Source organism: Lagopus muta, chromosome 6 (genome assembly GCF_023343835.1).
Source record: "Lagopus muta isolate bLagMut1 chromosome 6, bLagMut1 primary, whole genome shotgun sequence".
Classification (NCBI taxonomy): domain Eukaryota; kingdom Metazoa; phylum Chordata; class Aves; order Galliformes; family Phasianidae; genus Lagopus; species Lagopus muta.
In genome coordinates this window covers 33,927,620-33,942,854 of record NC_064438.1, presented here as the reverse complement: position 1 = coordinate 33,942,854, position 15,235 = coordinate 33,927,620, and the positions used below count along the sequence as shown (strand labels likewise).

General features: G+C 34.8%; 1 long non-coding RNA gene across 2 annotated transcripts in view; it reads right to left on the bottom strand.

The window, feature by feature from the left end:
* Positions 1 to 664: 664 nt before the first annotated feature.
* Positions 665 to 15,235, bottom strand: part of LOC125695048 (uncharacterized) — a 201,511-nt gene continuing 186,940 nt past the window's right edge. For both annotated transcript variants that reach the window (XR_007377789.1, XR_007377790.1), the window contains exons 5-6: positions 3,451 to 3,536; positions 665 to 902 (exon numbers count right to left, since the gene is read on the bottom strand). This is a non-coding gene — a long non-coding RNA (uncharacterized LOC125695048). The remainder of the gene's footprint in view (positions 903 to 3,450; positions 3,537 to 15,235) is intronic.

Genomic DNA, 15,235 nt, shown 5'->3' with positions numbered 1-15,235 from the left:
ACTGGAGTGCTGATTTGTTTTTTCTGTACTTGATGGGAAGCTCGCATAGACAATTATATTTGTGATAGTAAAATGGGATTTTTCAAATAATAAAGTTTTGTATTTAATTTTTACATAAATTCTTTGTTGTTTCAATGCTGCTGTCATGGAATAGACACACACACTGTTGACCGCAGTCCCACCTTATCCCACCATCCAAAACGGTCTCTGAAAATTCATATTCTCCCCAGTAACTTACCTGTCAAACGTGGAGTCTGTGCAGTACTTGGCCTCAGACCTAAGCTGTCTCCACTCACCGTGTCCCCTATCCTCTTCATAAGCTTCCCTGGCTTGAAATTTGCTAGCCACACACAAATAAAGAACTTAATAAAAGAGCTTAATAAGAGAGGCTGAAGTGATTGAGCAGAAAACTTGGCAAGATGGCTGCTGACCAGCCACTTGTTTTCACGCAGTTGGTCCCCATTGTCCCACTTCCTCTCAGTTGTCCTCAATGTACCTACATCATACTCTTTCCCTAGCCTATTCCCAAAATATATATAATGCTTTTTTCAGAATCACACAAGCACTCTAATATATCCCATAAAAGTCTGCTTTGTTTTTGTTTTTTTTTTTTTTACTCCTACTAGTCTTGTGAAAATCAACATTTTCACTTACCAGTCAGAAAGTTGAAGTTCTGAAGAGGTTCTGGTTGAACTCTGCAATGCTCTGAGTGGATCCTTCAATGGCCAATCAATGGCCTGAGATTTCTGGTCTTTGATATTGTCTCCATTTCTCCTTTAGGGCTTGTATATCTGAGGGTTAGCATACTTCTGTCTGTTGTCCAAAGCTTTTGTTTTGCATAGATTTTAATTAGATATATCCAGAATAACTGATTATTGCACATATCCTTGAAGTGGATAAATCTGAAAAATAACAATGGCATCTGTCAGTGTGAAACAGAACAAAGACTAGAGGCTGTTTTGCTAAAAAAAAAAAAAAAAAGAGGTGATTTTTAACAAATTGTGTCAGTTTTCCTAAATACTCAGCATGGTGGGTATCCCACTGTATCCAGTAATCTCATATCCTCCTGCTATATGAAGAGTCCAGAACAAATTCTATCCTTCTCTGTGAATTTGATCCTACTGTAATTCTTCCTGTACTCTCTCTGGCACCCTGACTATTTAAAAGGAAGTGAGAAAGTGGCATATTGCCAGTGGAAATGGTGAGCTTTTATTTTGTCTTTTGAGAGTCAGGAGTTAAGCCCCAGCCTCCCACACTCAGGATAAACGTCCTAAATAGTGATCTACTGTATGAAGAAAGGATGTTGTTATGTTTCCCCCATATTTTATAATGGATACATTCTTTTGTTGTACGCTGATAATCTTCAAGTACAGAATATTCAATTTTGAGTCAGCTGACATGTTCTGTTTATTTATTTATTTTTTATTAAGTACTCCTACCCAGAGTTCTTCCTTCCAAGTGATGAATAGACATTTAAATGTGTTTTTTTTTTTTCTTTTATTTTCTATTCTTTTTTTGTTGTTATTTTTAAATCATGGAGCTGCAAACATTTTTCTATATTGATATAAACTCCTGACAAATAAACTCCTCTAAGCATTTGAAGTATGGAGGCTGTCTAGACCTCCAGCCCATGTATGGAGATGCACAGACATGGCCTTGCTTGTTAAGCTTTTAGAGAGATGCACACATGCACAGGTATTAATAAAAATAAAATAAGATCTAATCAGTTTCTTATTTTTTGAATTGGCTTTAGGATAAAAGTGGCCAACTTTTTTTTTACTATGGATTCTCTTAGTTCCTTTGCTTTCATGTAGCCCTTTGAAAAGTATTAGCTCACTATCTACCACCAAACACAAGATTCTGTTTTTGTTTTGTTTTGTTTGTTTTTTCCCCTAGTTCTTCTGTTATATTTTTCTGGTCCTTGTTTGAATGTTTTGATCTAAAATCAGGTCTGACTGTTCTCAGTATCTTTCAAAACTCAAACATACCACCTCTTGGCAGCAGGAATTTCCTCACAAAACAGCAATTTCAGGTCTCCTGGTACTGGGCTGCTCAGATAATAAGCAGGTATGTGAGCTGCAGCAGTTAGAAGTGATACTTCTCCTGCTGTGAGACCGTGTAGTTCACCCAGCTGAACTCAAATACTGTCTGCGTTGCTGTGATCATTCTGAGTAAGGAGTTTAATGTGTCTATATAAATGCAATACTACTCTGTTCCATTCCTTGACCTTTGAAACAGGACATAAACTGAATTGCTTATAATTTTTCTTCCCTGAGCTAGAAGTTTAAATCTCGAACACTGTGACCCATGGCTAGTGCTCTGCTAAGGGCAAAACAGATGTATTTAGTAGGCAAACCCTGGGAGAGTAACTGCAATATTGAGGTGAAAGTGATTATATGCATTTTATCTTTTATCCCTTATGAAGCTGAGAAAGAACTTGTGCTGCACTACCTCTACATGTAATGACCAAAAAGTTGTGGTTAATTAAAGAAGCTTAAGTTTCTCCTTTATCATCTTGTAAATTGAAGGCAGGAAAACTTCCACTTATTATCTCCCATTCCAACTGAGCAAACACTAGCCTGTGGCTATAAATGTTCTGTTTTGCTTGAATAGTTTATATTTTGTTTTGTGTTTGAATTATATTTAATGTCAGTTAAATTGCTTTGCAGAAAGTATTTTGTAGAGTTCTTTATTGCAGATGGTGGGTAATGATGGTCATTCTTTGTGAAGTATTTGACTAAAATGCAAACAACCAGAAACAATATCTTTTCAGCAGTGGGATGCATCTTGTTTTTTAAAGGACAGAAAAACATTGCCCCAGCTTAGAGAAAAATTATTTTTTTACATGGTTTATTGAAAATTCAAGCATGTAATTTTTTTTTTTTCTAAAGGGAAATAGTTTTGTTTTAGAGACCTCTAAGATACTCCAATATAATTCTGTTTATTTCCCTCTACAGGTTTAAAGGAAAAATATAGTTAGGAAAATGAGATGGGGCTTTACTCCTGCTTTGTTTTTGAAGGTCAAAGTGTTTCAGTATTTTTTAGGTCTTTAAAACAGTTTAAAGTTTATTGAGATGTTCATTTTTGATTACAGGTATTTATATAAATTTGGAGATAGGTAGCCTGGATTATAGAATTCCTAACTAACCTCAGACAAGTATTGTATCTACATAGATTAAGTAGAACATGAAACATTTTCTTTGAGCATTTAAATCAAGTGCTTATTTTAAAAGAGGTTAGGGGATGTTCCTTTAAAGGGATTATATTTTTTGTTAAGTTTACTGTAGTAGTAGTAGACAAGTAGTAGACTGTAGTAGAAGTAAACAAGCTACTGAAGTCTAGTGAACAAATGAAAGTTCAGTTAGGCAGACTGTAATCAAATAACTCGTAAAGTAAAAACTAAGCAAGTCACAAAGCTGATTGTGTGAGTACTCTAGTTCACTTCAGCACCTCTTGAATCAGGTTATCTTCAACTATCCAAGAACACTCAGATGAGGGAGTAGTCAGTGGATGCAGAAGAAATAATTCTCAAGCACCTGAAAGTCAAAAAGAAGATTACCTTAGGTGATGGCTAGCTGAAGAAAGTTTTTGTTCTTTCAGTTACTTGAAGAGCATGTTATTTATTGTAAAAGCTCATGGAGAACCCTACTGGAGATATGATTGTTAAACAAACAAACACGTGAACTCTGGACTTGTTATTCTTTTGCTAATCTTTAATGAGAATGTTATAAAGAGCTTCAGATATTGGAAACACTGAGAACACATCTATGAATTGTCACTGGCAGTTAACGATCACAGTTTACTTCAAATGCCTTTGACCTAATATCCACTTAATCATATTTTCCTTTAATATTGATGCTGTGAACACCGTTCACTATGAATACAGGTAAGACACTCAACATTTTTACGGATAGAAGGTCAAAGCTTCACTCATCAAAAGGGAAGCTGGCCTGATGAAGGGTCAATTAAAAAAAATAAAATTAAAAAGTAATTTGGTTTTAATTGTGAAAATACAGATGCTAATTTTGTCTGCTCAGACAACTGTAGATCACTGTTCTTTGTTTTCATGAGAACCAAACAAGAAAAATGGAAACAAGGTTCCATTCCCCTGTGAAAAGGTTGTTGTACTCTTCGGGAAGAGTATTTAAGTGTTCTGTGCGCCACATAAATGCCTGTGAATTACATATAAATGAAGATCTCATTTCTAGGATGCAGATCATACTACAGTTTTGTTGATTGTGAACATTTCATCTCTTTTCAAAAGATTTAGATGCTAATATACAAATTTCAGGAAGAAGGATTTGTTCTGGAGTCATACAAAAGCAGAAGAAAGTTGGTGATGGCCCCAGTGAACTCTCTGCTAAGTAAAAGGCAGAAAGGTCTCAGGGAGTTATTATTATTATTATTATTTTGGTCACAGTAAAAAATCTGAGAGGAAAAGGCCAATGTGGTGTTGCATTAAGTTTATGGATAAATACAAGGAAAAGACGAGCTAACAACAGTTAAGGCTCAATTATTCACTGATGGCATATGGGTAATTTTTGTTTGTTGTTACTGGCTTTTTGTATGTAGCTGCAGGAAATTTGTTCTAAAACCTCTTTAGTATTTCTGCCTGAGCACGGAGATGCTTAGATAATCTTAAATCTTGATTGTTCAAATGATTATGAGCTCTGCTGGCCTGAGGTGAGCATTCTGTGTTTAGTTTGCTATCTTCTCATTCTACAGAGGAAGATCATCTTTGAGAACAGAAATAAGTTTGGCTGAGTGTTATCTCACTGCAGAAATTTAGAGCTAAAGCTCACTAACACAATCTATCACTGTCTAGACTTTTCTCATTTTGCAAATTGCCCAAGATCTGAAACTTTGCTAGGCAAATGATTAAAAATAGCAGGAGATGACTTGTTGAGTATATACTTTTCTTGGTTCACTATCAAGAGAATACACCACTTACTCTTTTCGAATACGCAAACAGTTACAAATAAATAAATCTGTTATAAAATTGATAGTTCTAAAACCCAAGGCTTGGAAAGTTACTCCTATTAAGAGCTATTTTCTTCCATTTAAATTTTTTTCACTCTCTAATGTAGGAGTGTAATAGGAGAATAAGGAGGAGAAGGTTCTAATATATAGCTGTAAGACCACAATATTAGAACTGTGCAGGGGGAGCAGCTCGGGAGTGAAATTTAAAAAGCAAATAGAAAAGTTCAGAACTGGTCTTTTTAATACATTTTGTAAACCCGTGTTTCTTAGAACTCTGCTGCATAACTTGTGGAAAACAATACAGTATTCATTTATTTGAAATTCTGCATTTACTGTGCTGATCTACAGCTTATTTGGGAACTCAGAAAAGAGATGCAGCTGCAACTTGTGTTTATATCAAAATACATATAAAACTAATCATACCAAATGGTAAGTCAGATAGAAGAGAGGATATTTCAAATGGCTGATCTCCTGCAGTTGGCTCATATAAGAAAGTCTGAAGTCATTCTGTATCTCCACTTGAAAATTCAAAAAGATGGACTTTTCTTCCATCTTTAGCTGGCAATGTCTGAGAGATTGTAATCATGAAATTCCAGCTTTTTTTTTTTTTTTTACTGTTTGGCTACCAAGTTTCTCCCTGCTGTCTGGAGAATTATCCTTAAATATGCTTTTCATCCACAAGTATGATAAGTACATCATGTAGAATGCCACTTTGTCTGGGAATAAATGCATTTAGCACATGGAATAGGTTGGGAGAAAGACTGTCAGTAGTCAAGAATTCCTTCAATCCCGTGAATTTTCATTAGTATTCTTGTCAATTGAAAATAAATTTGAGAGGGCTTGGCAGTACGAATTCTGTGAATCAATTGTGACTGACCAACAGAGTGAACTTCTTATTGACGCGTACTATTAATCCTAAAGAAGAGCAGTCTGCTTGTTAAAATGACTCACCCAAAATAACCTTTGGATAATTTTACCAGTGAATGCTTTCAGTGTCTTAATTTTAGATTATCCAAGAGTGTAAGGTCTGAAAGCACAACTTACTATAGTTCTAATCCTTTTGATCAGTGGCCTAGTTACACTATGGCTGTGCAGATTATGGCTGAGATGGTAGTGACAGATGAAGCTAGAGGTGAGTCTTTACCATCCTGTTTGTGAAATGATGTTTATTGGTATTAGTAAATAATAGGATTTTTGTGGTTATGGACTACTCCACAATTTATTGCTGGCTATTAAGTTAATAACTGGGATTTTTTTGTCTGTATTTGATTATACATAGAATACAACTGATTTTTTTTTTTTTCTCATCTTGGAAAAACTGGAGATGAATATTGGGCCTACTTCCTGAGATTCATTATGTTGCCTGAACAGTAGAAAATAGGAACAAAATAGAAATTAAAATTAAACCATTTTTATGTTCACATTTCTCCAATGACCCCAAACTTCACCATATTAAAATCACTTCTGTCTCTTGCTGCTTTGCTTTTGATCACAGTAGTTTTCACTTACCTGTCATGGATCCTGTATAAACATGCAGCAGCCTGACACATACTGCTTTCAAGTGTCTAAAACTTCACAAGAATGAGTACTTTTTTTTTGTTGTATAAACAAGAATATCCAAAGTGACTTCATCTGGATTAAAGGCTTCTGGAAAATGACAGTTATTGCTCTGGGGACTTGACCTGTTTATTTTCCTTAGAATAAGGTAGATCACTGAGGAATGGCAGTGTAAACTTCTTCCTGCCATGCTGTCGCTTTGATTCCACTGTACACTAGTAGGGAGTGAATAAGCAGATTTTAAGTTTAATGAGTGTTTATATTGTCTCAATAGAATGCAAACACATTGTAACAGCTAAGGTGGTGGTTGTAGTGATTATGGCTCACTCCTCTAAATTGTAACAATTATGGCCTTATTGTGGCATGCCAGTCACCATCAGTTTGTCCCTTAACTGAGCCAAAGATACCGAAGGAGAAGGAGCCATTCTCATGTGGGGAGAATACCGACCTGAGCAGCTGGGGAGACCAGGGCTCTTCCTACATTCTAGCACTTGTCAAAATTGTCTGATTTTCCCCTGCCTCAACTTCCTGAGCTATCCTGTATGAGGAGTGATGCTGACTTTCTTCACAAGACATTTTGAGGACCATTCTTGGAAGATATGTATGCGTTGCTGCCAAATGAGTTTCCCTAAGTAAAATCTAATAACTCTTAAGAATAGGTTTTTAAACAAATTTACTTCAATACGGGGAAAAAACAAACAAACAAAAAAAACCTTTTCATTAATCAACCAAGAGAATTGCTATTTTTTCCCCTTGTTTCTTGAAGTGTAATGAATTAAAATCAAAGCTTGGGGCATATTCTTCCCTATGGAACCATAGTCGTAAGTAAAAATTTCAGAAAATCACCACTAGATGGAGTTAATGATTTTCTAAATTACTCTGCTAGCTCTGTATATAATGGAATTGTAAAATGATTATGATCACTGAGTTGTTAAGTGGAATATGGTAATTTAAGTAGCTCACCTGTATCTTGTTGTAATTGCATTATCTGTTCTTCTTCAGGCTTTACAATTCTATGATTTTTTTCACCTCATCTAAAATATTTTTTTAATAATTGATGCATAATAACAATATTTTAATAGATTTCTTTATCAGATGTGCAACATCCTTTATCAATACTCAAATTTCTTCTAGACTATCCTTACGATTCTCTTCAAGTCTGTCATTGTAAAGGGTGTTCAATTCTAATAGTTTCATGCTTTTTTAGTAATTATAAAGGGATAAATAAGGTGAATTAACATACCTGTAATTTTTATTTCATGCTTAAGATACACTGTTCTGAAAAACAACTCAGAAATCAACAATTATGAAATCTCATTTGTCAGGAAGTAAACTCTGCTAAATATACCAGCACAAAGATTCTTGTGTCAGGATCTGCAGACTTTATCTTTTGATTATTTTCATTTCAAGTGTCATCATAAGGGAAATTCTGATTTTTTTTTTCATGATACATTACTTAGAATAGTCTAGCTCGTTCTTTTTATAGCCAAAAATTGCGTCCATTTTTGTACCATTAAATATAACTTGTTTTTACCGAAGAATATTTTAGATGCGGCAGCCCCCTTGCCATGGACTGTTACTGACATGCCACTTCTGAAGTTGTGCAGAATATACAACCACTCTCAATTTATCAATTTTCAGAGATTTTTACTCTTCAGGCAGATGCATTTTGGCTATATTTTGTAGCAAACAAAAAAGGGAGGCAATATTTTCCTTCAACAACATTGCTTTTCTGGGATTAGAAGTACCAGACAGACTTTCTGTGATTTGTTGAAGAAACCCACTTCATTTTTGGCAAAACAAACATGTGGCAGTACTTCAAAGGGGAACTCTTTTACTGTGTAATGAATATAATCACTAGTTCACAACTCTAGATCTTTTCTAATGTGGCTCTAATATTATTTTGTTTCTTCTTTTAATACCCCCCCCCCAAAAAAGTAATCTTAATCTTAATGTTTCTGTTACAGGACATATTAGTTAATGCTTTCAGGCTATTTTACTCTGCTTATTAGAATATTATAATTCATACTAAGAAATGAGTTATTAATGGTGCTGAAAATCCAATTTCAGAAATGCATACTACATAGTGAAAATCAAACAGAGAAACATACGTTATCTAAATATTTTAGGAAAAAAGATGAGAAAAGTATAGCTCTAAAATCTATTGTTGTCTCTAACTATAAAAAATAATAACTATTTAAAGATGCAAGATAATATTTGTCTTATTTTTAAGTATTCCCATGAAAAAGAGATACTGAAAATAACTGAAGAGATTTGTATGAATCCCTTGCTCCCTTGTTTTTCTTCATCTTGTTTTTACTGCCAAATATAACCAAACCTGATAGAAGAAAGAAAAACAGACATTTTGAGTCCAAAGTCTGTGTTTGGTTCTGTATCTATAATCTGAGCTCTTATGTCTTTGTAATATGAATGTAGAACAGAAGCAGTCATAATCAAGCCTATCTATAGACAAATTTCTCTATTCAGGTTTCTGAGAGCCAGAGTGAGAATTTCTCTAAATTCTGCTAATTACTTTTGGTCCAGCATTGTTCAAAGCAGAATTATTTTGTGTACTGAATTCATATTCTTTTAATCAACTACTACTGCAGGGTGATAGGTTTAAAAATACAGTACAGTTTTTACAGTACAATTACTCCCATACATAATGATGTAGCTTAAGACTTTAATAGTTTGTGGTGTCTTCTCACATCTAAACAAATAAATGGGTTTATGCAACAATTGTGTTGAAAATGTTCACATACTTACAAATGAAACGGAATAAGCAATTTATATATAAGCTCTTTTAATTCTGTAAAGTTTACTAAGATTATTTTTAAACCATGCGTAGTCTCAGAGTCTGTTATATTGTGATACCGTCATTTCTTGGAATAGTTTGTTTCACTATCCAATTAATTTCGGAGTTATACCATATGGATTTGACATGTATGCATTCGTAGCTGTTATCAAGAACTTTAATGGCTTATTAACCCTCTCCTATGAATAAAGCCTTTTCCTTTGTAAAACTAGAAGAATGTGGCAGAATAGAAAAAAGAGTTTTTACACCTCCTCTTGTCAGTCTGAATGATTCACTAGTCATGGTAGGCTGTATTCTCTATGTCAATAAAATTAAATAATCAGTACCTGTAAGTTAAATCACTTCTCACACCCACTAGTAAAAATATGACAATAAAGCTATTCCCAGTATAGTTTTCATTTTTTCATTGAACATAATTACATATAGTTTAGAGACTACAGCTATAAGACATAAAAAGATACCTAAAACTTTTTCTCTGTAGGTGATAAATTAAACAAAAGGAAAGATGTTTCTGCAGAAGTACAGTTTGTTATTTTTACAGGGACAAGACACTGAGGCACAATAAAGTATCTTTTGTTTATTTAATTATAGTCCCCATAAATGTCAATAAGATACTAGAAAAATAGTACTTTTGACTTGTGAATTAACTGCATGATGCAGTAGTTTTAAAATGGATATAGATTTTTAATGTGAAGTGTTGGTTTAACACTTGCTCTATTTCAGTAGAATAAAGGTACTTATGATGAGTTGCATGGCTAGATCTTTCAAGTACCTCTATTGGGTCTTGACAGCTCAATGGATCTCCTAATTTACGCATCTGTAATTCTGGAACTCTTTAAGAGAAAGATTTTAAGCCTTCTTTAGGGAAATAATTATGGCATTTAGACTTCCTGTCTTTTTATCCAATTTAGAAGTAGCATAAATGTCTAATTAAAAGGCAGATGACATTCAGTCTTAATAAGGATGTATACCAAAATTATTCAAGCAGTGAAAGCATTATATAAAGAAGAGGTTAGGGCAGTGCAAAGAATTATTAGGAATATATCTAAACAGGTTAATTTTGTTTGTTTGCAGTGAAAATGGCTGCAGAGTTTATATACTGAAGTTTGTAAATAATTTAGCATTTGTCCATGAAAGATATGCAATTTACCTTTGTTTTAGAACATAATTCAATATCATTTTAGAATGCATGATAGATCTTTAGTATCATAGAAAAGGAGATGATCACACTGGAGACAGATAGTAGGCAAGCCAACTAGCCTGAATCCATAATGCCTTTTGAGATACTTTTAAGGATCGAGTCATACATGTGTACATAGGTCTTCTAACTCTTAAGCTCTTTCAACATGCCCTCAATTCCCAAGCTTCTGTGACTTTGCATGCAAGAACAGGTATGTTGAAGAGAGGCCTCTGTTCCTCTGCAAACACATGTATGGTGCTCTGTAGCAGGTCAGTGCATGGATGGTGGGAAGGAATGGACAGAAAGGACAATGCTGAGAATTTCTGTTCACGTCTATCACAAAAGAAATCTGGTGGTGCTTTGCTAATCTCCTTGCTGTATTTTTCATCTATGCTTCCAGGCTCATGAGGCAGCTACGTGTGGTTCACAGGAGTCCCATGCCATCTGGACATGGTGCTAGATAACTTCATCTAGGCTCCCTTCCCCATCAGGTTGTATTTGATGATGTTTAGAGGTCCCTTCCTACTTGAGCTGTTCTATGCTTTTTTGATCTGTGCGCTGACATTTCAAATTAGGATAAAATGTGTTGTCATGAGCATACTTGTAGGAAATAGGGTGCATAGCCTGATAGACTGCAGGGAAGAGTAATACTATGACTGAAATCTCCGTCAGGTTTTTTGTTTTCTTCTAGTGCGTGGAGACAAAAATGCTTTTCCCAAAGTTAATGCTAGTGGCTAAGCTACCCTTTGAGACATCCTGGGAGAAGGAAGTGAGAAGAGATCTGCTCAATGCAGCTACTGAATTTCATGAATGCAATTTTATTACAAACTGCACAAATGGCAGTGAGTATCTTTCTCTTTCTGTAGGCAGATCTCTGTAATTCCCCAGTTTCCTGGGCTGGCTTAAATTGTACTTTGTACTTGGACAGTTTTTTAAACAATGATTGTGATTTTTTCAATATTAGGTATGAGCCATGTTTACATCGATACATGACTCTTATCAATAATTGTTTCCTTACTCATACAACTTATTGAGAACTCTGCTTGTAATATTTAAATTAACTATTTCCTTTCTGATACAGAAAATATACTGTGAATAATTCTGCCACGCAATTTGTGTTTCTAATACATTTTTTCAAAATAATTCCTATTTATTTATGGTTCAGATACTTCCCCCAGCACATTCCAAAACTCAAGGTATGTCCTTATACATTTGAGCCATATTCTGTATATATCTCTTTTTGCCTTTTGGTTATTCAGTAGTTAATATAAGCAGAAAAATACAAATTAAGTTTTTAGCTAGAGTGCTGACTGACTAGTTTTCCACGAGAAAGAAATCAGTGGTATTACAAATGGTTTTAAGATCCATAGCACTGGTGATATTTACGAACACAGAGTAGGTGTTCATAATTGAGTATGTTTGCGTGCATTTAAAGTGGCATTTTATTGAAGAATCTGAGGTGGGTTGTCATGGAGATTAAAAGCTTTGAAATACTATTTGTTGGTTCTAGTTGTGTTTGCTGGGCTTAAGGATATTTGTTCCATTTGTTCCATTTGAAACTTTCATTGTAAGAACAGTTACACTTTTGTCTTTATTGCAAAGGCTATTCTAGCAGGCTTAGTAAATAGGGACGTGGTAAGCACATCCAACTTAAAGGAAATAAATGCTGTAGTTTATTTTGGATTAACATTCCAATTTTAGTTTCCAAACTGTAAAGATGCTTTTCTTTTTTTTTCTTTTTTTTTTTTCATGGTAGTGTTTCAGGATATTTAGAAGATGTCAGAAAATTGTCAACTTCCCAAACTTTCTGAAACCCTACCACAAAAAAAAAAAAAAAAGTTCTGAACATCAGCAAATGAAAATATTTGATTTAGATGAAAATGATAAAGAAATGAAAAGCATCATGTATGTTTAGCTAGAGGTTGTTTTTACAGTATTATGTACATTTTCAATTTTCTTTGTATGAAAAGCTAAATCATTTCAGGTGCTTTTTTCTTAAATAATTAGAATAAAAACTTATTGACAAGTTTACCTTCAAAGAGCATTGTTTTCTGTATGAGATCATTGATGTTTTGTAGTTAGTATGGTTGTTTTTCTAACCAATAAATCAATGAAAGTGCTGCAACAAATGCTACATATGTACACAACATCACACACTCTTTGAATGAGTAATACAGTTTTCATAACAGACTTGAAGTGATGATTATTAACTAGAATTATATATATTTATATTTAAACTGACACCACAGAATTCTTTTGAGTCTTGACAGATATGTGGAATATTTAAATGGAGTAATTGTAGTTACCAGACCTCCTGGGATTAACCTGCTGGAAAGAAAGTGACATTTTGCAAAGAGAAAAATGAATTTATAGTGTGGAAAAAAAAACCTGAAAATGAGGTTATGGCTTGCCTGTTTATATCCATTCAGGAGGAAAATATGCTTACGTGGAGTCACTAATATGCTGTAGTGATATACTTCACTTACACTTAATTATGGAGGTGCTTAAAAATATTATATTGGGCTTTGTTTCCCGAAATAGAATAAGTGATACTGAAAATATGAGTTGTTTTGTTTTGGTAGGTTCATGTTCAGAGTCGATTATGTGCTATCTTCTTTTTTTTTTTTTTTTTTTTTTTGTGTGTGTGTGTATGAGATATAACTCTACTGAATCAATGTGCTCCATGCCAACACAGAAAGAATATATCCCACAGGGAACAATAGCAAATTCTCTCTGGCACAAACAACTTTTTGATAAATCTCATCCTTTCACTTATTCTCTCAGTTTTACTATTAGTTTCTTCAATGACAAACACCACCTTCTGATACTTTCCCAAACTGGAGTTGCATAAACTTTCAGAATCACCAAATAATTTAGGTTGGAAGAGATCTCCTGAGGTTATCTGGTCCCACTCAAAGCTACACTGACTTAAATAGGTTACTTGTCTGAGTCTTGAGTGGTGGTGATGCCACAACTTCAAATCTTTTCCTTTGTTTGACCATGATATAGATATTTTTCCTAACACCGAAATGGAATTTTCCATGTTGCAGTTTGTGCCCACCACCTCTCATTATATTATTGAGCACCCTGAGAAGATTCTGACTCTATTCTTCCATACTCGTCTATTAGGCAGCTGAAAACAGAAATAAGACCTCCCCTTTGCTTATTCTTTCCAAGACTGTCTGAACCTGCTTCTTTCAGCCTCATTTTGTACATCATATGGTCTGTATTGATGAGAAAAATTCAGGATTGAGTGGAAAGATGTTTCACATGAAATCAGTATCTGTGTAGGAGAGAGTTCCTTTAGCAGTCTGTAGACTCTCTAGCATCAAATCTATGTCTAATGCAACAAGATAGTACCGTAAGCTAGCAGGTTTTACAGGATGTTAGCTCTCATAGATCATTTCTCAAAAATCTTGTGAAGAGTATTACTTTATGGAATGTAAATCTTTTCAATCACTTCTGCACATTGGGCAGAGACTTGCATAGCTGCTAATGCCCTTGTGCTTATATGATCTGGAAAGCGTGTTTTCAGCTCTCCATCATGACCATTCTCACAGTGGACTTGTTCACTCAATAGTAGTTTCTTGCTGACTTGTAAAGGTAGGCAGGGTAGTAAAGGCATAGAAGGTGATGGCAGTCTTCCACCCAAGTGGGCTTACTGAAAAAGGAGGGCTGATGCAGCATGGCTTTGGACAGACCTGTTATGTTCACCCTGCATCTGAAAGTTATTTATTTGTCATTGTTCTTCCTCTTAAAGTATAGTGGATTTCCACACCTAGAGCTCCTGTCATCCGTGGGGAAAAAGGTGAAAGAGACAGCTGAGGAGACCTCCCAGGTCAGTGCTGACAACCTGAATATGGTAACTGTTTTGTCTCTGCCGTGGAATTTCTGGAATAGCAATGTTCTACCATTTTGTCCCTGATAAGAAACAGGCTCTCTTGTCCCATCTGGAAGATAAGGCAGAGCTTTAGAAAGCTAACGCAATGGTAGTTTAATTGAGGTCTCATTCTCTTTTATTTTTCTCCCATCTGGAAATGTCAGTTACCACACCTGAAATATGCCCAGTTACATGGAAAGGTGTCACTGCCAGACACTGTGGTGTTGGGCCTGTGGATACTGTTATTATGTCCTAAATAACTAACTAATCTGGAAAGATGCAACCATGACATTTTTTGAAGAACTCTTGCAGAACTCTAGAGTCAAAGGAAATAATAAAAACATACATCCGTAAAAAAAGTAAAGCTGGAAAAGGCTCTTTGTAAATTGCTGTCATTTGGACTGTTGTTTTCCAACCTCCAGTTAAACCTGATTTCAAACAGTGATGATTGGATGACTTTATAAATATCCTAACAGATACTGCTGTGTCATTATTCAATCTTTTGCTTCTGTAACTGAAGCATATTATATCCTGTCCTTTCAATCGTGAGAACAGAAAGTCACATCTCCACTGTAGTAGTCTTCTTCTTAAATGAAACAACTCCTTGTAGTCATGGCAGGTGTTCTAAGTTTCTGATGATTCTTTCCAACTTCCTATAGAAGAAAACAAAATTCACTGTGCCTTGATGTGGACTCCTTAATGCTACAGACAGCATTTCAAGTAAAACCTTTCCAAAGTTTAGGAGAAGGGAAGAAATACTCAATGTATCTTATGGCTCATATCTCTGTTTATGCATCCTGGCATGATGTTTGCCTTTTATGCA